Source organism: Thermobia domestica, chromosome 5 (genome assembly GCF_964235325.1).
Source record: "Thermobia domestica chromosome 5, izTheDome1.hap1.1, whole genome shotgun sequence".
Classification (NCBI taxonomy): Eukaryota; Metazoa; Arthropoda; class Insecta; order Zygentoma; family Lepismatidae; genus Thermobia; species Thermobia domestica.
Genome location: NC_137458.1, coordinates 17,083,021 through 17,108,030, shown reverse-complemented (window position 1 = coordinate 17,108,030; position 25,010 = coordinate 17,083,021). Strand labels below are relative to the sequence as shown.

At 35.5% G+C, this 25,010-nt stretch overlaps 1 protein-coding gene across 1 annotated transcript in view; it reads left to right on the top strand.

The window, feature by feature from the left end:
- The first annotated feature begins 257 nt into the window (after positions 1 to 257).
- Positions 258 to 25,010, top strand: part of LOC145685751 (uncharacterized) — a 215,831-nt gene continuing 191,078 nt past the window's right edge. Inside the window, exon 1 of the mRNA XM_081758253.1 lies at positions 258 to 1,243. The gene's annotated coding sequence lies outside the window, so the exon portion shown is untranslated. The remainder of the gene's footprint in view (positions 1,244 to 25,010) is intronic.

Here is a 25,010-nt window from a genome sequence, read left to right as displayed (position 1 = left end):
CCTGTTTAATTTTATCAAGAAATTTAACAAAAGACAGCAGAAAAAGGAGTAAATTTTCGTATGACGTGAGAATGACGTAAGGTTGTCTAAGGCGGAGCATTGGACTATAGGGGAAGACGGTACCAACCAGGTAGGAGGGGAAGGGAGAAAAGGAGGGGGCAAGTCTGGAAAATCTCTCTCTCTCTCTCTCCTCCGCGACTGGTGACCCCCATTTGAAAGCAGTGGGTCAGCTCAGATATAGTCGGGACTGGCGACTGACTCGGTTGTTCTCGTTGTTAAAGCGGTGTTTGTTGTTTATTATATACTGTGATGTGCGTCCGCGACTTATTCGCTTGCTGCCGCGGCAAATAGCGTTTTTCATTGACTACCGTATCTATTTTTTCTCTTTTTTCTTTTCTTTTTTTAAAAAAGGAAATCTTCAACAAAATTTTCATTTCTTGTACCTGTACTTTTAATAACCACCATTTTATATTTTCTTATGTTCTTATTTATTATTAGTTTAAATTAATTGCGTAATTTATTAACAATTCTGTCGTAAAGAACTTGTTCCAAATAGTTGGAAAGTCCACCCAGTCTGCAATACATATCGCCCACAATACAGTCTTATCAGTATCTTCTCTGTCGAACTGATAAATCTACGAAACCTGAATTCGGTAAGCGATTCGTTTTTGTTACCGTTAAACAAAAAGTGATAATATAAAATTAACCAATAGAAAATAAGTTGTGAATATTAATTTCTTAACTCTCTTTGTTCACATGTGAATATTTTAACCAAAAAAAAAATCGACGTTTTAAGTCTTGAATTAATAATAAAAAATAAAACATGGATGTTGTTTTTTGCTTCAGCGGAAGAAGAAGAAGAATTAATAAGCGAATTGTCATAAAATAACAGTGACAGTGACAATATTTCGTTTCATTCTTTTCGGAAGAACATAACAAAAATATTGCGTTAATATTCAAACTATTTTTCCGTTGTTTTTTCCTTGCTGCAAGTGCCCTAAATTTACTGTTGAACAAAAGGCAGCTACATGCAATTAATTTTCTTGTACCGAATGCGGATGCGTTGATAACTGAAGACACAGTTGATTGTGCTAATGTGACTTGGTGTTCCAAGTGTTATTTTGTTAACAGCCGCTACCCATTTTGTTTTTTCGAAGATATTGTGTTAAAGTGAAAATCAGGAAGGAGAGTTTTTAAATTGGTGCAGCTGCTTCAATAAACAGGAGGATATAACATTCTTAAGGTAATGTTAATAGCTTTCTTCGTTTTTACCTACATTGATTTTTATGTTATCTCTCACTAATGGCATCGCTTTGTTTCTTTCTGAACATGAGAAGGAAATTTAAAGTGTATGTATTAAGTTCCAAGTATTATCTTTATGGGTAGATACTAGACAATGTCTAGTTTTACGCATAGCTTACCTATAGCAATATAGTCGTATAATATATATATATATATATATATATATATATATATATATATATATATATATATATATATATATATATATATATCGACCGCTAAATTTTATGGTATTCACAGAATAATAGTATCCTGGCCAAGAGTTTACATTGAGAATGTTAATGAATAGGCTTTCTTTCTTCCATACAGGGGCGTACGCAAAGGGGGTTTTCTGGGTTTAACTCCTATGGAGCAAAATGTTTTGGCAAAATTAGCATTTAACTATATTAATATATATATATATATATATATATATATATATATATATATATATATATATAGCCTATACAAAAATCATGCTTGTCCTAAAAGTGTATTAGATTAATTCCATAAACCTCTACCCGATGAAATTCTGCGTATGCCATTGCTTCGATTTTTTTTTTAAATCTCAGGGGAGGCAAAATCAAAATGTAAGCTAGATGCATTAGTTGTTAAAGGACTTAAAGTACCCTGTACAACAGTAGTATGTAATCGCAATATAATTAATTTTACATTCAGGGGGTATGGGGGCGAAAAGTTTATCTCCTCCGGGGAGCGAAGACTACCCGGAAGTATGGCTGGAAGAAGCGCTTGTGTTAGGTCATGGTTAGAGGTGTAAGATTAACTAAGAACCATTTCCGGTTTATGTTGTGTAGCAGTTAAAGATTCAGTTTCTAAACGCATTATTATTATTATTATTATTATTATTATTATTATTATTATTATTATTATTATTATTATTATTAATGATGATGATGATGATAAAACTCCAACGGAGACATATGTATGAATGTACTATATGCAGGGGTAAAAGTGGATCTGAAAAGGTAAGGGGACGCTTTACGTCACGCCGCCCCCGTGCCTATCTTTGCCCATTGGAATTTTACTTGAAAGTGGGGTTACGCATAGATATTTTTTGAAGTAGGTGGACGAGGTACGCTCGTGTTCTCTCTCACTTTTACCCCTGGCTATATATAGCTCCATATTTCAGCAAAGTCTTCAAACAAGAATTTTAGAGAAAAAAAAGGACCAAAAGATTGCAATCTTGGCCAATAATTAGTTTTTGTATCAGTGGGCACAAAATTTTTGAGCGGCCCCTAAATCGAGTTTTCGTATTTTTTTACGGAATAAGCACATCATACTGAGTTAAGTGATAGTTTGCGTTCGGCTACACTATTTGTAGTTCTCCAGATATAAAATATACAAAAAAAAAATTGTTGATTGAAAAGTATTGGATCTTTTGGGCCAATTAGATCAAGGGCCACAAAATTTTTGAACGGTCCCTAAATCGAGTTTTCGTATTTTTTACGGAATAAGCACATCATACTGAGTTAAGTAATAGTTTACGTTCGGCTACACTATGTGTAGTCCTCCAGATATAAGACCTAGAAGAAAATTTTTAGTTGAAATATATTGGGCCTTTTGATCCAAAAAAGATTTTAGAATGTATTCTGTTATCACACTTTGGCATCCTGAAACTAGTCAATAGTATAGTTATCACACTTTGGCATCCTGAAACTAGTCAATAGTTATCACACTTTGGTTATCACACTTTGGTTATCACACTTTGGTTATCACACTTTGGTTATCACACTTTGGCATCCTGAAACTAGTCAATAGTTATCACACTTTGGCATCCTGAAACTAGTCAATAGTTATCACACTTTGGTTATCACACTTTGGTTATCACACTTTGGTTATCACACTTTGGTTATCACACTTTGGCATCCTGAAACTAGTCAATAGTTATCACACTTTGGCATCCTGAAACTAGTCAATAGTTATCACACTTTGGTTATCACACTTTGGTTATCACACTTTGGTTATCACACTTTGGCATCCTGAAACTAGTCAATAGTTATCACACTTTGGCATCCTGAAACTAGTCAATAGTTATCACACTTTGGTTATCACACTTTGGTTATCACACTTTGGTTATCACACTTTGGTTATCACACTTTGGCATCCTGAAACTAGTCAATAGTTATCACACTTTGGCATCCTGAAACTAGTCAATAGTTATCACACTTTGGTTATCACACTTTGGTTATCACACTTTGGTTATCACACTTTGGCATCCTGAAACTAGTCAATAGTTATCACACTTTGGCATCCTGAAACTAGTCAATAGTATAGTTATCACACTTTGGCATCCTGAAACTAGTCAATAGTATAGTTATCACACTTTGGCATCCTGAAACTAGTCAATAGTATAGTTATCACACTTTGGCATCCTGAAACTAGTCAATAGTATAGTTATCACACTTTGGCATCCTGAAACTAGTCAATAGTATAGTTATCACACTTTGGCATCCTGAAACTAGTCAATAGTATAGTTATCACACTTTGGCATCCTGAAACTAGTCAATAGTATAGTTATCACACTTTGGCATCCTGAAACTAGTCAATAGTATAGTTATCACACTTTGGCATCCTGAAACTAGTCAATAGTATGTGGTGTAAGGGTTGCGAAAAATGTCTCATTCCATTGTTTAGTTTAGAGTTTATATTCCCTTTTAAGACGTAAATATCAAACCCGGAGTCTTTCACGACAAAGATGTGTATATTCTGATACTATAACTAGTCGCTATGAAGACCTATTACTGTATCTTTATATGGAAAATTTTACTTATAAATCATGTTTGTCTTGAACCGTTGGATACAAAGTTTGGTATATGAGGACTTCTGGCTTCAGGTAATACAAACATATAATTTACTTAACATGAACTCAATATAGCGATCGGAGGGTGAGTGGGAGGCTTTGTTACACATAACTACATTGGGGGACGATTTTAGGGTGAGGGAATTTCCAGAAGCCCATTGTACTTCGCGTAAACAAGAACTCAGAAAATTGTATTTGTTTAAAATACTTTCCATTGAGGTTATCTCCTACGTGCTATTATTATTATTATTATTATTATTATTATTATTATTATTATTATTATTATTATTATTATTATTAGTAGTAGTAGTAGTAGTAGTAGTAGTAGTAGTAGTAGTAATAGTTGTAGTAGTAGTAGTACTAGTACTAGTAGTAGTAGAAGAAATCTTTCTAACTAACTTCAATATTATTTTTCTCCTTTATTATTCTTAGAACTTCTTTAGTGGCTTTTCGTTTGACCCAGCTAATTTTCATTTCTTCTCCATATCTACATTGCAAAAGTCTCGGGTTATGTTTGTCCTTTTTTAAATGTGATGTCCATGTTTCTACCTTCAAGAGACACACAGGAAACATTTGAACGTTTGACTTAGATAAGGGCTCATATTGTAACAAATTTGAACTTTTACACAAGAAGTTTTATTATTGTTGTTATTATTATTTGGTTTCATCTGATCTTTTACATCTTTTGTTGTGATACTTAGTTTGTATGCACATAAACTTGGCTTACACTTATTGTACAGTATACAAAATACATTGCTTTGATAAGCATCATGTGTACATATGAGTTGACTTCCAAACATAGTCACCCACCTAATACATCACATACTAAAGAGTATGGTACAATAAGCCCTTATCCGGGCGCACACCCAGAAATTTTTGCTGAGAGGTGTCCAAAGTGTTTTTGGAGAGTACAATACGTTTATCTATGTAATATTGAATATGTCTTATTCTGCACCCGAAAAGTCAATAAGAAATTGTGAGGAATCATAAAAAAAAGATAAAAAATTGTTATCTTGGCAAAGAATTTTAGGAATGATCCCAAAAAATGGGTAAAAAGATTGGGATTTTGGCCAATAATTAGTTTTTGGATCAGGAGCCACAAAATTTTTGAACGGCCCCTAATCGAAGTTTCGTATTTTCGGTATTTTCGGTATTTTCGAAGTTTCGGTTTGCCTACACTATATGCAGTTCTCCAGATATAAGGTGTACAAGAAAATTTTTGATTGACATATATTGGATCTTTTGATCCATTTGGATCAGGGCCCACAAAATTTTTGAACGGCCCCTAATCGAAGTTTCGTATTTTCTACGGAATAGGCACACCATCCTGAGTTAAGTGATAGTTCGTGTTTGGCTACACTATATGAAGTTCTCTAGATATAAGGCGTAAAAGGAAATTCTTGCCTGAAATATATTGAATCTTTTGATCCAAAAAATCATAGAAGTAGATAATTTTCATAAGAAAGAGTACAGATGAAGTGTAAAATCAAATCTTTACCCTACATCAATCATTTCTCTGTTAAATAAGTATAGTTCTGTTAAGAAAAGTGTACAATCTTTAGTCAAGTTACGAAATTTGGGTGGTTTGGACCCAGTGGACCCCTTCCCCCGTGGGCGCATCCCTTCCCTCATCCAAATCAATCTTTCATTTGATCTTGTATTATTGCCTCGTTATTTACAGACTAACAAACTAGTCCTTTTTTTCTTTCTTTCTGATGTATGTTTGAAGTTTTTCATATTTCCGCTTCCTCTCTTTACAAAGTGCACATTTTGATATTTGTATAGGCTATCATTTTAAAAAAAATGCTAAGCCTAGTCATATTCTATGCAGTCGAATAGATGTACAGTTATGTTCAAAATAGTATTCAGTCTTGTATCTTATGTTATTAATTTTTGAACAATCTGACCAACAGAGAAAATTGCTGAAATCATAAGTTTGATTATGTTTTCGTTAATTTAGGAACGTGAAATCGAGCTCGCTATGACCGACCAGTCGGGTCTTAGTTGGAGAATCTCTTATCAGAACATATTCGCTTCGTTATTTCGAGGTTTCTAAACTGACATTTGACATCTTTGAATCCAATTCCAATCCATCTTTGAAGTAGTCGATTGCTTGACGATGTTGGTTTCGGAGAAGCCGAAAATGATGGATGTCCACTCCCCAAAGGTGGATGACGCCCTTGTAATACATTTCTGCACAAAAGCAATATATAATTTTACACCCTCTCAGTCGTTCTGATCTTCCAGTGACCTTTCATCGTCCCCTTCTTATGGAGCGGCCTCGATTAAGTGTGGTTCTATAAATTATTATTATTTAAATATATTTTCGTAGCTGCTAAATTGATTGTGTTCCGTTAGCTTCCCTAAAGTTTCAATGAATAGTTTTGCGTCATGACATCCATATACATGTGGGCACTTGTACTAAAGTTCATCATAGTAAGACACTTTACCTTAATTTCATGTTGATATGATTTAATAATTTTCCTTTTTTTCTTTCTTCAAAGCTTAATTAACATGCATGGAACGGCCATCATCATTGTAAATTTTCTACCATTGCTCATTTGATGTAAATTGAAGTGTTCATTCACAACGTTTCTCCTTAGGTCTAATTGTTTCGTTTCTGTGTAAGAATTATTCTAACATCGTAGTATACTACCATCATTCGAGTCTTATAAGATTGTAATATTAGTACGGTCGTATGTCCGTTACTCCACACCATAGCTCGAACGAAAGCAAATTTTTCAGTTCGAGTTTTAACGATAGATAACTAGAGAAATTATCTCGGAAGAGTTCATTAATTCGGTAAATCCGTTAAATACCTTTACCAGTAACGGTGGTTATCCTTGTCTTGTTTGAAATTCATAGTATTCCCTAGCTTCTATGCAACCTGCACAGTAGCAAAGAAATGTTAGTTGCCTATAACACAAGGATAAGTAGCTTTTCTTATTGCCATTAGCAATGCCGAGTTCGTTAATGGAATCAATCCGTTAATATCTTCACGCGTAACAGTGAATATCTATATCTAGTTTAAAATCCATAACATTCCCTAGCTTCTATGCAACCTGCACAGTAGCAAAGACATGTTGGTTGTCTATAATACAAGGATATGTATCTTTTTGTAATTATCTCTGCCGAGTTCGTTAATGGAGTCATTCCATTAATATGTTCACGGTAACGGTGGCTATCCATATCTTGTTTAAAATCCATAACATTCGTTAGCTTGTATGAAACCTGCACACTAGCAAAGAATTGTTGGTTGCATATAAGACAAGGATAAGTAGCATTTCTTTTTGCAAATATCTCGGCCGAGTTCGTTAATGGAGTCAATCCGTTAATATCTTCACGGGTAACGGTGGCTATCCATATCTCGTTTAAAATCTATAACATTACCTAGCTTCTATGCAACCTGTACAGTAGCAAAGAACTGTTGGTTGCCTATAATACAAGGATAAGTAGCTTTTCTTATTGCAATGATCTCGAACGGGTTCGTTAATTGAGACAATCTGTTATTATCTGAGACTGAGACTTGAGTGAACTAATGTTGTCCATAAGACTCGTGATATCTCTCGTTTCTTGGTCTAAACTAAAGGGATTCTGTCCTTCATATCCTCCTACTATATAACAACTTATAAAGCATAATCATAAAACCCTATATCAATTTATAGTTTTTATACTATGGATCATGTAAAACTAAAACAGTGTTTGAAATCTGGAAAGGAAATTCAGTTGACGTTGCAAAGGTTTCTACGTCCGGATTGTTTTGCAAATTTAGTTCAAATTTGTCCCTAGCAAATCCGTCAAGATTGAGTCTAAATTCATGGAATATTATGTGTAAACCAGATTGAAAATAAAACATATTGTTCCGTCCATTAAAAGAATGATAGAATAAACTGGCATTAAAGGTGCTGAAAGTTAAAAGAAGTAAAAAAAAAAAAAAAAAGGAAAATTTTATTAATCTTGCAAAAAAGGTGCATCATTAACGAAAAAGGTGCATCATTGACGAAAAAGGTGCAACAAAGTGCGTTCATTTCAGTTCGTTTTATGCCCCGAAATACATATTTTGAACTTTGGTTATTATGACAACTGCATTTTTAGAAAAGGTGCTGCACCTTAAAATCCACTCTCTAATTATTATTATTATTATTATTATTATTATTATTATTATTATTATTATTATTATTATTATTATTATTATTATTATTATTATTATTATTATTATTAAATTCCCACTTCTATCCGAACTATAACTTAGGAAAATTTTCTTCTCTATTATGGTTATCTGAGAACGAAACATTGAACGTTTTATAGATAAAACTTTTTTTTAAAAAAATCTTAGTACTTTCAATTAACATTTCTTTAAAAAATAGAATGTTAAACCTATTTAATGTGACCACACAATATTACTTTTCATTACTACTATGAATAAAACCCATTTTATTATTTAATAAATGTTTTCTTTTTTTACTGTCAATCGGAAGTCTCTTTGTACCTGAAGACTAAGTCCTCTGTGAGGAGCATTAATGGCGTCATTCACTTCAAGAGCAGGAAGATTCTCAAAATCCAATGTATGATAGTTCTACTTTAACTTACATAAAAGATATTATTTTGAATTTTTCCAACCCTCGCTTCCGTGATTCGCTGTTTACTTGTCCAAATTCATAAAAGGACACTTTTAAATATTCGGTTTCCTAGTGTCTAATTCTGTCTCATACAGTATATAATAAAATAACTGATAAGATATTCATAATTCTTCGTCGGAGAGTCTTAAAATACGATCCCGTAATTTAAGTTGTCTTCTCTGTTCCTTTGTCTGATTGGGACAAGTTTTACGATTAATTTTCCATCCACTGACTACCGTTAGGAATTTTCCTAAAATTGTGTATTCATCTTTACTAGTGTTACTAATGAACGATTTGTTTAGTATACACTTTAGTACACTTTAGTACCAGTTTGATCTTTGTATATGGCATGGTTATCATATAAAACATAAAATTTTAAGTGTACGAAAACATCAGTTTATCTGGATTTTCTCAAAAACTACACATAAGGATATACACTCTTTCATATTATCTTGTTCACGCCAAGAAGGTCTACCGATAAATATATGCAGGTCCGTTGTTAGAACACTCAGACAAGAGGGGGGAGGCAAAATCGTTTTCAGAGGGACTGAGTAGAGTTTACCTTATACATATACAGGGTGTTTCAAAACGTTTAGGAGGTGATTCCAGACAGCAAGATAAATCAAAAAGTATAGACCAACCTGGATGCACAAATGCTTCCTTTCGGAGTTATAGGCTGCCGGAAACCTGAAAATATGAACTTCCAAGGTCCATAGTTCCAAAACTATGGGACCTACCGTAGTCGGGTGAAGACTTCACTTATGAACTAATATGTGCGCTATCCAAATACAATGTTTCAGAATCCTGTGGTACTTCCGCAACAACTTTTATGAAGTTAGTTGGTGAGTACTTCAAATTTTATGCCCGTATAAAAACTCCCTCTATAAAAATTGTTACGGAAGCACTGGAGGACTCTGAACGTGTATTTTTGGATAGTGCACTATTAGTTCCTAAGTGAAGTCTTGACCCGACTACATATAGTTCCATAGTTTTGGAGCTATAGACATTTAATTTTTTTTTATGTTTTCGGCAGCCTATAACTCCGAAAGGAAGCATTTGTGCACCCAGGTTGGTCTATACTTTTTGTCTTATCTTGCTGTCAGGAATTACCTCCCAAATGTTGTCGGCGTTGTTTTGAAACACCCTATATATACCAGGAACCAACTGAACGTTCCATTGGGAGTTGAAGGTGGTGACAAGGGGGCCACTCTCTACCTACGAACCTAAATATGTATTTCTCATCTTTGGACAAACATTTTCCCGTTAATGATACTGTTATCAATAAAGATGTTAGTACCTGTATACTTTATAGAAAAATTATAGAACATTCTGTCGCAATAATTGACAGTAGGTTTGAAATGACATACTGAAATTTAAAGACAATAATTTCTGTGGTATGGTATCATATCCTTTACACATTCGAACCAATTGTAGATTTCTGTGATGCTTCGTAGGTTTATTATATTACTTAATCCATAGTTTATTTATGGAATTTAAATCTAAAATTACCACAAGTAGAATGTTAGAAAACTTGAGATGAAGCTATGAAGAATGTGGAATGGAAATAAACTTTAGAACATCAAAAGGAATGATACTTAGAAGGAAGATGTATATTTCAAATATACAGGGTGGCCCAAAAGTAGGTATACAGTCCCGTCCTGTATTTTATATCATTTCTTATTGTTATAAAACAGGTAGAGCTAGTTTCTTTATTATTTGTTCTTAACGTCTTTTTACTTATAACTTAAGCCCGGAACAGTCGAAGCAAATAAATCCATAAACTAGAATGTTATACTTGATTAATGCAGGGGTGTATATCTACTTTTGGGCCACCCTGTAGACATTTGGAATGAGAAGAAGAGAAAATAGATCAGATGAGCAGTATACCAGGTAGTTATGAAGTGAATAGTGAAGATACGAAGTGCAAACGTGACATTAAAGCGAGGATAGCGACGGTGAAAGAAACATTTAGGAGGAAAAGAAGTATATTTTATGAGTCTTTAAATTTTAAAAAAATGAGGAGAACGCATCATAAAATGTCTCATGTAGAGTATTGTACTTTGTGGGCAAAAACAAGATGTACTTTAACCTAGGAGCAAAAGATCAATTCAAAATTGTCAACCAGCACACACGGCAAAGCGAAAGAAGACTAGAGGCATTTTGAACTATGCGTGTGCAGAAGAGGATAGACGATCAGGTGGATGGAGCAGAAAAGCAAAGGAGAAAACAGAAAAAATAGAAGACACGAAAGGAACAATATTGGATGTGATTGGAAAGAGAAAAAAGAAACAAATAAGGGCAGGTGAAAGGTGGAAAAAATAAAGACGAAGAAGATTACAGTTAATAGATAGCTTCAGAACGGGTAACTGCTACGTTAAGTTGAAGATGTTAAATGAGGACCATGGAACATGAAAGGATTTCAATATGAACAAGTGACCTGCCACTGACAGCTGAATATTGGGACAATGGACAATTTTATTTCTGACTTCCAAAATATGCTATGCATAAGTGTTGGAAGCCTAGTAGAACAATTATGTCCGTCCTTGAGTCCGTCTGTCTGTAGACAGGTATGAAAGCGAAAACGGTAAGAGATATCAAGTATCGATTCAGAGTTCAACGATAGGTTTCACACTAAAAAAAAAAAAAAAAAAAAAAAAAAAAAAAAAAAAAAAAAGAACGTATGTGGCGCACGTAAAAACGTAGGTTTCATGCTTAAATCCTGTAGTTTTTGGACCCTATCACGGCAAAATTAAAATATCGCTAATTTTACAGTAATTATGTGATATCTTCAAATAGATAAAAGATAATCGAAATGTGGAACAAGAGCGCCCTAGACAATATCATTTTACATGAGATACCGTTATCACGGCTCACTTACCTGCTTTCGAATTCCAGCCGTTTTGAAAATCGTAATTTATTTTCGCGTTTCTAAAGGGATGCAAATGGGGAAACTACTAGGTGACTCGTAATAACGGTACCTCATGCAAAATAATATTGTCTAGAACGTTCTTGTTTCACATTTCGATTATCTTTTATCTATTTTAAGATATCACATAAGTACTGTAAAATTAGCGGTATTTTAATTTCGCAGTGATATGGTCTCTTAACGTGCAAACCGTATGTAGCATTCTGCAGCAAGCATATAACTGAAACCGTATGTTTTATAGTACCTTCTGTTACAACGATATTGTATATCTATTTTGTAGTTTCTTCTATTTTTATATCTTGGTTTTGGGCAACGGTGCTTAAAAGTACACAATCTGTCGTAAAGAAGAAGAAGAAGAAGAAAAGAATTTAGATGTGGTTGGTTCTAAATATCAAGGACCTTATAAAATAGAGGATCTGCCCTTACAACAAAATCTTGAAGCCATACGTCACACTTTCGCCACCCCTACTTTGCCCACTCCACCCAATAAGATCGCAATGTTTTGAGCCAACAATCATGGGGGAAACGAAAATAGCCAATCGGACGATGACGGAAACGAGAGTAGCCAATCATACGTGCCGATGCTCGGTTGTTTTTTTGGCTTCATTGATTTAATAGGATGAAGGTACATATGGGCAGATCCTCTATTTTATAACATCCTTGCTAAATATAAAGAAATAAGATTTAATCTGGGATGTTATAAATAGAGGATCTGCCCATATGTATCTTCATCCTATTAAATCGGTGAAGCCAAAAAGCAACCGAACATCGGCACGTTTTATTGGCTACTCTCGTTTCTACCATCGTCTGATTGGCTACTTTCGTTTCCGCCATAATTGTTGGCTCAAAACATTGCGATCCTATTGGGCGGAGTGGGCAGAGTCGGTGTGACGAAACTGTGACGTATGGCTTTAAGATTTTGTTGTAAGGGCAGATCCTCTATTTATAACATCCTTGGATTTAATCTTATTAGTAGTAGCTGAAGATATATGTTGAATATATATGTATGATCGATACTCTTAGTTACCGTAACATTAGGTAGTTGTTTATTTAAACGTTGCTATGACAACCGAAAAAAGAAAAGTATAATTAATGGATTTTGGAGAATAAAGGTAATAGTGATACAAATTGTCGTGTCTCATTTAATGTATTTTGACTGTGTTGATGTAACTAAAAATTACACGGACTGTGGGCTGGAATGTAACGTGAAAAATAATAGGTTATAATCGTTATATTTTAAATGGTGGTTCCTATATACGTTACATTTTAGATAATCCTGGACCGTTACACTGTATACACATACTCTCCGTACGAAAGAAGGAACTGTATATAGGAACCAGGATCTTACATACACATGGACGTATATAACAGACGTATGTAACATACGTATACGTATGTAATATAAGGAAGACTGTTAGATGTCAGACATCCTGCAACTGCATGATGAGAGCGGGAAAAGAGCAGAACATATGTAGCATATGGATAACGTATGCTCCATACAGATTTCCGTAGTAAACATATGAATTCCTTATATTTTATACAATAAAAACAATATTAAATAAGTCGGTCCTATAAGAAATGATAGCTCCAACCTATACTTAATTTTGTTTCTGGCTGTACAATATACCGCTGTCCCGATAACGGATTTTTCTCAGTGCATCTCATCCGCTAAGCTTCTTTTCAAACCGGAAGAGGTAGAATTTAACCATTTCCGGTTTTAACTTTGATCGCCATAGAACAAAGATGGTTTTCTGCTCGACTCAACTAAAAGTCTTCATTTTTCTCCGTACTCACATTTCGAAAGTTTCCAGTCTTTTTTATTATTATTATTATTTTTGCGTAATGTTCGTGTTTCTGTCCATACAGTGCAATACTCCACACGAAGCATTTTATAAGTCTTTTCTTCAACTCTTTATTTAAGATACCCTTTTCTTCTTCCTAAAGGCTTCTTCCGTCATTTCCATCCTTGCTTTTATTTCACGTTCGCACTTTATATCCCCACTTACAATACTATACCCAGGATCGAAAACTAGTCACCTTTTTTTAAAGTTTTCTGTTCCTTTTTTAAAAGGAAATGAATTGGAAGATTCCTTAACTAGTGAAAAATTATAGCTATTTCTAGAGATAATTATTACTAGAGATTTTCACAGATACAGATATATTTTATTTTTTATTTTATTTTATTTTATTTTCATTTTTATTCTTCTTTTTTTTTATATATATAGATAGTGAGTAAAATTGCTTATTTCCTGACCAGACAAGAATTCTTGTGTTCATTCTTATTAGTTATTGATGTCATATATTAACGTGTGATTACCCTTGTCGAACAGAAACAGTCAGAGCAAAATGTTATTTCAATGGATTTGTCTTTGCTTTCAAATTTCTATAAAAGCTGAAGTCTTTAATATGATTTCCTGTTAATTTCTTCGATGGAGTTTATTTTTTTCTCAGGAACCTTTATGATACCTCCTTTCACTTTATGTTCTCAACAGTTTTATTTCTTATGATATAACAATGAATGAGCGATGTGAATCTCGCGAAATATAAATGAGCGATGTGCTCTGAAATTGTTTCACAAATATGATATTAACTACTTGACAGATTTCTTGGTAGACATCTGAGTACTGAGAAGTATTTTATCCAATAATTTCGTAATTTTAGATGGCATGATCAACGAATTTTTTTTTAAAAAAAGTTCGTTTTAAAAGAAGTTCGTTACTGAATTCTCTATGTCTGTGTCTGGAACTTAGGAATTTTTCAATTGTGAGCAATGCTTCTTTCGGAAACAATGTTTCGGAGGGCGGGGGGACACTTATTATTCTAGGGGCGCACTGCTGGTACTATTCTATTTATTATTATATTATAGACGTATTATTTTCGTCTCCTCCTGTGGGGCACTCTCAGAGCTCTTGGGAGGCACTGCCCTCCAAAAAACATGTCTGGAAAAAATACTGATTGTGAGCCCTCCATTCGATAGAACGTCAAAAACTCTCTGAGAATGTGATGGAATTTTTCTCGTCACTCTTACCGTTCCCGAGATATTGGCCAAAAGTGTCCCGATTTCGGGAGATTTAAGGAGCCATATCTTGGGAACCGTAAGTCGTATAGAGATGATATTTTGCGAATTTTTCAATTTTGAGTCCTTCATTTTGAGCACGCGTCTTCGCAAAAGAACATATCGTAGAACGTTTTAACAGAACTCTTAAACAAAACATGTGGAAAAAATTTAATACTCAAGGAAATTATAAATTGATAGATATATTACTAGAATTGTTTAATGAGTTATAATAATAAAGCACATAGAACAATTGGTATAAAGCCTGTAAAAACTAACAAGAAAAATAATTCTTTTTAAGTTCATTCTAGCAATACTCTTGGAGAATTCTCAACTGATTTTTATTGTATTTTACTTAGCGTAATTGGTTTTCAATCGAAATGGATTATATTCAGGTAATATTCAGCTTGAGTTTTGTTGACACGATTCCATAGGTGTTACATATATGATTCCCTAGGTCCCGGGTTCGATTCCCAGTGAGGACACTTGGTCGAAAAGGTGCAATAGCTTCTTCAGGTCAGCTATCCTCAGAGAGGTTTTTTCCTAATTTACACCAATCAAATGCCGGCATGGTGCCTAACATCCAGGTCGCTTTCTTCCTTCCCTACCCCTTTTATTCCTTCCCTTTTCCCCTAATAGTGTGCTTGCAGAGGGGTGTCATCACTCATCTATGAAGAGCTTAATGTAAAATATATGCGAAAACAAGAACAAATAATCAAATAATAACTGCATAAATGAAATCATTCAGTTTTACGTCCCACGATTACGCCAAAGAAGACGGTGATGATGAGGAAGGAATGGAACGGTGGAATGATGAAAGTGGGAGGAAACGGGAGAACCCCCTGAAAACATCCCCACACACGATGTTTGTCCACCACAAAGTTCACTTGCCGCGAGCAAGCGGGGATCGAACTAGGCACCTCAGACACCAGAGATGAACGCACTACCACTGAGCCATTACAGCCCCCGATATGTAAGTCCAATGGCATAGCACAGCGATTACAATGATTTCTTTCGAAAATGAAACCAATCGAAATATTTTAAAAATATGTTGTTAAGAGAACACTGCAGACAGTGAATTTTTAATTTGTGCTGCCTTCTCCAGATTTCTCTCAAGTACATCACAGTGTTCGTAGCTTTCCTTAAGAAAATCTTCCCTCGACTGACACAAAATTTTCCTTTTTAAAAAAAAAAAAATTCCCTAGATTGTTGAGTGTCAACTTCTGTCATAGGAATTGATGTGATAAGATTAATTTAGCTTTATTGAAGGTAGTGTCAACTACATTTGTTTTTTGTTTCTATGTTTAACTTCTTCCTCCACATTTCTTAAAACAAACAAACAAACAAACAAAAAAAAAATACACCCATTCAACAAGGGGTGCAAATTATGCTACTTTGAAGTGAAATCTTTAAGTTTTACGTCCCATGATTATGCCAGCTAGGCTAAAGAAGACAGTGATTATAAGAAATGAATGAAATAATGGTATGAAAAAAGTGGGAGGAAACGGGAGAACTCCAAGAAAACGCACACACACGGTGTTTGTACAGTAGAAAGCTCACTTTGTTCGAGCTGGGATTGAACCAAGGACCTCAGGCATCAGAGGTAAGCAAGGGCGCCGATCCTGGGGGGCGAGGGGGCCCAGGCCCCCCAAAGCTCATGTGGGCCTCCCTATTGTATTTATGAGTGTACAATATTTGGCATAATTTGAGTGTAATTTGTCTTAAAATCATATATACCGTATATATACCTTCTGCATCTGAATGGACCCCCCCCCAAAATTTACAGAGAAATAGGCGCCCTTGGAGGTAAGCGCTCTACCACTGAGCTACCGCGGCCCTTACTTTGAACAAATATACCCACATTACTAATATTATACTTGCTTTATTTCTGAAGAACAAATTAAAATTAAGAATTTATTTTGGTCAATCAGTCAGCATTAGAATTTTCCTGGATTTCAACGTTTTATCGAAAGAAATCCCTTTGTGGTAAATTTACCTCCGAAATTTTCCTAGCTTATGGAAATTTCCCCCAAACTACGAACTCTGGTACATCACAGTTGTTTTTATGTGAGGAGTGATGGGCAGGAAGAAATGTGAAGAAATGTTGATGGCCAGATGGCGGAAAAGGAACTTCCATTGTTGAATTGTTAAAAAAGTCAAACTTCAATCTTTATGGTATGTACACTCATGTCCAAAATTATTGTCGCATGTCTGCAAATATGTTGTTCTGGAATATAATTTGATAACGAATTCGCCCGGTATTTCTTATAATGTTAGCATGTGTATAATCAACAAAGACATCTATGTGGAAAATTTGATGTCAAAAGAGCAGTAAATAAGCACAATAAAAAGAAAACAAACTTTTCTTGTCCATTTAGCAACATTTTATTTTAATCATTATAATTTTCGTATGTATAATTCTTTTCCTATGAAATTTACCACAAATATACATTTCCGGATTATACACATAGTATCATAGTATCATAGTATAGTACCCTGCAAGATCGTTATCAAATTATATTCTTACAAGAAGACAGTTATAGATATGCAACAATAATTTTGGACATGAGTGTACATCGCGATAAAGCTAAGTCCACCGCCCGCTAGTGAGAGGAGTGACTCCAGCGGGCGGTGGCAAAGTCCTTCCTGTGGTGTCACTGCTCAATTTTATTTCACATTCGCTATTCATTTCCTCTCTATTTCAAGTGTGCCTCTGCCGGCGCTGTTGTCGATGTGTGTTTTCCCGTACTTCCCTCGAAAGAGGAGGGACAAGTTGATGTGGCCAAGATGTTTCAATAGTTGGATGCGGAAACGTTGCCACAATGAATTATTTCACGGACTTCGCTGTACACTGTCTTGTTAGCTATTATAAGTAGTGTACAATTTTTCACTCGGCTAGACCACACGACTGAATGAGAAATTGGAAACACAGCCGAGGTCATTAACTTCTTTCCCTAAAGCAAAAGGAGGGTTTCCTCCGGAAGAGGGCGGCGGTGTTGGACTCGAAGTATGTTTCACATATTTTACGAGGTCACACTTGAAACAGAAAAGCTCTAGCTACCGAAAACTAATCACCTGTTCTATTTTCTCCTCTCTTACTCCTATATTTAATACCAACTACTTCGTAATAATAATAATAATAATAATAATAATAATAATAATAATAATAATAATAATAATAATAATAATAATGTCTTTCTAACGTTTATTTTTCTCATATTCTTGACATCTTTTCCTCAAGTATTCTAACATCAGTTTAAATGTAAGGGAATATGATTCGAATAGGAAGACGAATACATAATTTGTCATAATGATAATTGTAATACCTTTTTAAAAATTTCCATATTATAAACATAGATATGGAAAAATAGAAAGGATATATGCCAGACAACATACCGTTATGTCTATTACTGGAAGGTCTCTTTTTTGAAAGATGTTATTGGCTGGCAGTTGGAAGTGGAGGACAGGATAGTTTTTGAGGCAAAAACCTCAACATCCGAGAGAAAAGAAACTGCTAATGATCTGGCGAGTAGAGTACATACACAAGAAGAAAAAAAAACAATAAACAGCGACTGGTTTCTTGAGCAGTACCAGTAGGTATATAGTGTATACAGTATGTTCATACATAGTATTAACAAGTGTACATATATATGTAATCACATATGAGCATCAAAGCGGAGTGTAACAAGTTTGGAGAGATATAAAGATTCTTCCCTGAGGAACACCAAGTTTTTTTTTTTTTTTTTAAAAAAAAGAAGTATTAATTAGTACTGACACGATCGTTATCCAATGTTATTTTCCTCAATAAATATCTTACTTTCGAAAGTAATCATCAAACCCACTAAATACATCAGGATTTGGAAAATGGAAAGGTGTGTATAATTCATTTGAGGAGAAAAAGTTGAAATTTTCTATATGGATGAGAATGACTTATAAATTGACACATAAGGTGGTATTTACATAAGGTGGTATTCTGCCACTGGTTACCAAGTTCTAGATTATCTGATAACATATTCACTACGAAGGCACATATTGTAATTTCGTCTTTTTAAAACAGGATAACATAACCTCATCAAAACGTAAATCACTGTATTTTATAACTGCAATTCATGTTTTACATCTTCAGGTGCAGACCTGAATCCCATTTGCTTATATCATTATGTAATTGTCTTAATACTTTAATACTAATAGTATTTTACTACTAATAATATATTAATACTATTTTACATCATAGTAAATTCAATGTAAACGCTGATAGGTGATGTTGAAAGGAGGTAGCCTTCAAACATCAAATTCTGACATATAGGGAACAAATTACTATTATTATTTTCTGTGTGTTAAACCTCAGAGTACTAAAACTGAAGTACTTGTTTGCCAATCTATACTCATAACTTAATTCTTCAAAGTGGGATCGTATATATATGTCTGCGTTCATTATCAAGTATAAAGTGTCCCCACAGTATACCCAACTGGCTATTATGAATGATCAGGATCCCAGCTCGCGCCAAGTGGACTTTGAGGCAGGCCGTATTCAAGGGGGGTCTAGGGGTCAAGGCTCCCCTAAATTTTTAAGGGCCCTCTAAAATTTTCACGGTAAGCTTGCATATGAACTACAATATAATATGGTTGGATCGGTCCCCCTAACTTCTATCGGGCCTCCCTCTACACTTTTCGGGGTTGGCTACCGGCCTGTTTTGAGGTGGATAAACACCGTGTACGTGGGTTTTTCGGGGTTCTCCCTTTTCCTACAACTTTCTTCATTCCATCATTGCATTCGTTTCTCATTAATACCATCTCCTTTATCCTAGCCGGCATAAACGTGGGACGTAAAACAATGATCTGGAGATTGCAATTCCAATTCGACTCTCACTGGAAGCCCAAAATTGAATGATGCTGAATTACATTGAGAGCTAATTGGTGAGACAGTCGAATTAAGAACCAGATTACTTCGATCTGGAAAACCAAGTGATGGAAGTTATCTATGCCTAATGAACAGGGTGTCTATAGCCGGTAGAAGTTTTCCTATGCTGAACTGCTACGTATTTGTCTGTACAGCGATAGCTATGTATAATTGTGGGCCAAAGAAATTGGCTGTGAATTCACATTTTGTAACATCATGAACAATACTGCAGTTAGCGGCTTCCAAGAAAATATTCTATTCAAACTGCAAGTGATAAAAATATACCACTCTTACCTAAGTAGTTTTAATTTTAATTCCGTAGAGAAACGTTTCTCAAAGTTTTTTTTTTTTTTTTTTTTTTTTCAAGAGGGAACCACTTTCAGTTGTCAGAATGTTTTAAGGACTACTCTACTCTTGTCCTCCTTGTTGGAAGCATTTTCTTTTTTAATTGAGCATATATGTTAATACCAGTGTGCTTATTAACTAAAATTCCAGTGTGTAAGGCAGTATTAACCAAGCAGCGTGTAAGACAGTATTAACTAAAAATCCCGTAATTTTATGTTGGTGCTGAATATCTTTTTATTAATTGAAAGCTATCATGAATATTTTATTGAGAAGGTAATGAATTTTATAAAGTAAGTCCTGGAAAGAAAGCAGTTCACTTGGTTTTCTTCTGTACTTTATTATTAATATTATAAATATCCAAATATTCATTAATTGAGATTCTTGTTTCAGTTCGAAGTATTTAAATTTAAATTTCCTAGAGACAATTGAAAAAGAAAATACATAAAGGATGTTTTAAAATGAATTTAGGGGTTTTAAGGCTTTGTAACATTTATTACATTTAACATACAATTATAAATAATACAAAGAAATACATCAAATACATCAAATGAAAGAGCAACTCAAACACTTTCTCCTACAAGTGTTCAATGTGAGCATCATTCGTCACATGACACAATCGAGTCGATAGGCGAGAAAGGCCATTAAACTTTCCGCCGGGATATGACACAAAACATATTCAATTTAGGGGAGTCTCGTTGCAACTGTACCATCCCATGAGGATTTGCTGACCCCCCAGATGCGAACATTATGAGTGTTTACATCGCCACTTAGGTGAGATGTCGATTCATCATTGAAGACGACACGATCCAGAAAATCTTTATCGTCATGCAGAAACATTTCATTTGCAAAGTTGGCACGTAAAGCATAATTTGTAGCCTGTAGAGCCTGTAGCAACTACAAACGATAAGAACGTAGTTATAAGTGTCTCTTTAAAATTCTCCACACAGACGACTGCACTGTAACTACAGGTTCAGTCTTTGCAAAATGTAAAACACAAAAATCTTTCTGCTCACTAGACGCCATATTTGCCACTAGCGCTTTCTAACGGCGAATAGAGGAAACAGTGCATGCGCATGCGTGCATACAAAACTGTTTGAGTTGCTCTTTCATTTGATGTCCTATGTTTTATGTCTTCCACTAAAAGGAAAACTTATCAATTTGGGTTCCATTTTTCTAACTACCAGGAGATACCTTTGATTCGAGCGTTGAAATCTCTTATTGAAACGGTTACTTTTCTTTACTATCGTTAAAATCAATTATTTTTTTAAAAAAAAATTACTGTACCTACTGTTGCTTTATTTTTTCATCATATTTATTATTATTATTACCATTACTTGATTTTATTAATGCGTTTATTATCAGCATTACCGTTTAAAACAATATGCCTGCAGTTCATAAAAAATACGGCTACATCTTAAGAGATAGCAATATTTCAGAGAATTGCAGCATAATCTAGTTATTTTTTTTTTTTAAAGAGTTTCGCTTACAAAAACTTCTTTAATATTTAGGCTGTCTTTGTCCGTCCGGGAGAGAAAGAAATCTTAAGAACTACGACGGAGCACCATAAATTTTGGCCAGAATGTAGAAAGTCAAAAATTAGAGAATCTAGTTCATTCATGGAGGTAGTTTCCAAATTGAAAGTGGTAGAATAGAAATCAAACATTCTGATTTTATTCATGTTCACTATTGAGGAAAACACGGCAATAGGATTAGGATTAGAAATTAGATTTTTGGGCTTTCGGCATCTATGGCCATGTTAGCCCATCATCAGGACTAGGATTAGGAATTAGATTTTTGGGCTTTCGGCATCTATGACCATGCTACCCCTTCACTAGAATTAGGATTAGGAATTTGATTACTGGGCTTTCGGCATCTATGACCATGTTAATCCGTCACTAGGATTAGGATTAGGAATTTGATTTCTGGGCTTTCGGTATCTATGACCATGTTAGCCCGTCACTAGGATTAGGATTACTAATTAGATTTCTGGGCTTTCGGCATCTATGGTCATGTTAGTCCGTCACTAGGATTAGGATTAGGAATTGAATTTCTGGGCTTTCGGCATCTATAGCCATGTTATTCCGTCACTAGGATTAGGATTAGGAATTAGATTTCTGGGCTTTCGGCATCTATGGCCATGTTAGCCCGTCACTAGGATTAGGAATTAGATGTTTAGGCTTTCGGCGTCTATGGTCATGTTAGCCCGTCCCTAGGATTAGGATTAGGAATTATATTTCTGGGCTTTCGGGCATCTATAGCCATGTTATTCCGTCACTAGGATTAGGATTAGGAATTAGATTTCTGGGCTTTCGGCATCTATGGCCATGTTAGCCCGTCACTAGGATTAGGAATTAGATGTTTAGGCTTTCGGCGTCTATGGTCATGTTAGCCCGTCCCTAGGATTAGGATTAGGAATTATATTTCTGGGCTTTCGGGCATCTATGGGTATGTTAGCACGTCACTAGGATTAGGATTAGGAATTAGATTTCTGGGCTTTCGGCATCTATGACCATGTTAGCCCTTCACTATTACTAGAATTAGGAATTTGATTTCTGGGCTTTCGGCATCTATGGCCATGTTAGCCCGTCACTAGGATTAGGATTAGGAATATATTTCTGGGCTTTCGGCATCTATGACCATGTTACCCCTTCACTAGGATTAGGATTAGGAATTTGATTTCTGGGCTTTCGGCATCTATGGCCATGTTAGCCCGTCACTAGGATTAGGATTAGGAATTAGATTTTTAGGCTTTCGGCATCTATGGTCATGTTAGTCCGTCACTAGGATTAGGATTAGGAATTAGATTTCTGGGCTTTCGGCATCTATGACCATGTTATCCCGTCACTAGGATTAGGATTAGGAATTAGATTTCTAGGCCTTCGGCATCTATGGCCATGTTAGCCTTTCACTAGGATTAGGATTCGGAATTAGATTTCTGGGCTTTCGGCATCTATGGCCATGTTAGCCCGTCACTACGATTAGGATTAGGAATTAGATTTCTGGGCTTTCGGCATCTATGGCCATGTTAGCCCGTCACTAGGATTAGGATTAGTAATTAGATTTCTGGGCTTTCGGCATCTATGACCATGTTAGCCCTTCACTATTACTAGAATTAGGAATTTGATTTCTGGGCTTTCGGCATCTATGGCCATGTTAGCCCGTCACTAGGATTATGATTAGGAATTAGATTTCCGGGTTTTCGGTATCTATGGCCATGTTACCTCTTCACTAGGATTAGGATTAGGAATTTCATTTCTGGGCTTTCGGCATCTATGACCATGTTACTCCTTCACTAGGATTAGGATTAGGAATTAGATTTCTGGGCTTTCGGCATCTATGACCATGTTACCCCTTCACTAGGATTAGGATTAGGAATTAGATTTCTGGGCTTACGGCATCTATGACCATGTTAGCCCGTCACTAGGATTAGGAATTAGATTTCTAGGCTTTCGGCATCTATGGCCATGTTAGCCCATCACTAGGATTAGGATTAGGAATTAGATTTCTGGGCTTTTGGCGCCTATGGTCATGTTAGCCCGTCAGTAGAATTAGGATTAGGAATTAGATTTCTGGGGTTTCGGCATCTATGGCCATGTTAGCCCATCACTAGGATTAGGATTAGGAATTAGATTTCTGGGCTTTTGGCGCCTATGGTCATGTTAGCCCGTCAGTAGAATTAGGATTAGGAATTAGATTTCTGGGATTTCGGCATCTATGACCGTGTTAACCCGTCAGTAGGATTAGGATTAGGAATTAGATTTCTGGGCTTTCGGCATCTATGACCATGTTACCCCTTCACTAGGATTAGGATTAGGAATTAGATTTCTGGGCTTACGGCATCTATGACCATGTTAGCCCGTCACTAGGATTAGGAATTAGATTTCTAGGCTTTCGGCATCTATGGCCATGTTAGCCCATCACTAGGATTAGGATTAGGAATTAGATTTCTGGGCTTTTGGCGCCTATGGTCATGTTAGCCCGTCAGTAGAATTAGGATTAGGAATTAGATTTCTGGGGTTTCGGCATCTATGGCCATGTTAGCCCATCACTAGGATTAGGATTAGGAATTAGATTTCTGGGCTTTTGGCGCCTATGGTCATGTTAGCCCGTCAGTAGAATTAGGATTAGGAATTAGATTTCTGGGATTTCGGCATCTATGACCGTGTTAACCCGTCAGTAGGATTAGGATTAGTAATTAGATTTCTGGGCTTTCGGCATCTATGACCATGTTAACCCTTCACTAGGACTAGAATTAGGAATTAGATTTTTGAGCTTTCGGCATCTATGGCCATAGTAACCCGCTACGCATGAGCGATGAGGTCCCTCGGCGATCACACTAACCGCGGAAGGGGAAGGAAGAGAGGATTAGGCAAGGAAGGAACCGGTGTGAGACCTATATGTTAGATACCATCCCGGCATTTGCCTGGTGTGAAAGAAGAAAACCCAGGAAAACCTCATTCAGAATGGCGGCCTGAAAAAGCTTTTACACTTTTTCGACCGAGTGTCCCCACTGGGAATCGAAAACAGGACCGCTCGCACCAAAGGCGAGAGTGTAAAAACGTTAATGGATAGTGAGAACCGGTTTCCTGCATTCGATTAACGTCTCAAGACTGCATTTCGTCTTCATCCTTAACTTTCTACTAAAACTAAAAGACATAGAAAACATAGAGTTCCCGTTTCAATATTGATTTACAGAAATCCAAAACGATAGAAGCAAGGGCGCCAATTCTGGGGGCCAGGGGGACCCGGCCCCCAAAGCTCATGTGGGCCCCCGTATTGTATTTTTGAATATCCGATATATATATATATATATATACAATATAGCTATACAATATATACAATATTTGGCATAATTTGAATTCAATTTGTGTTAAAATCCTCATATATGCCTTCTGCAACCAAATACAAATCTGAAGCCCCCCCAAATTACAGAGGAGTCAGCGCCCTTGGTGTTTTTTGGGGGGAGAGGGATTAGTACTATCTTCTATCTTAACTTCTTATTTAACTGGTATAGAGAGGGGTGCACCCATGGAGGTCTATCGAGTCCGGATTTCACCCAAAAC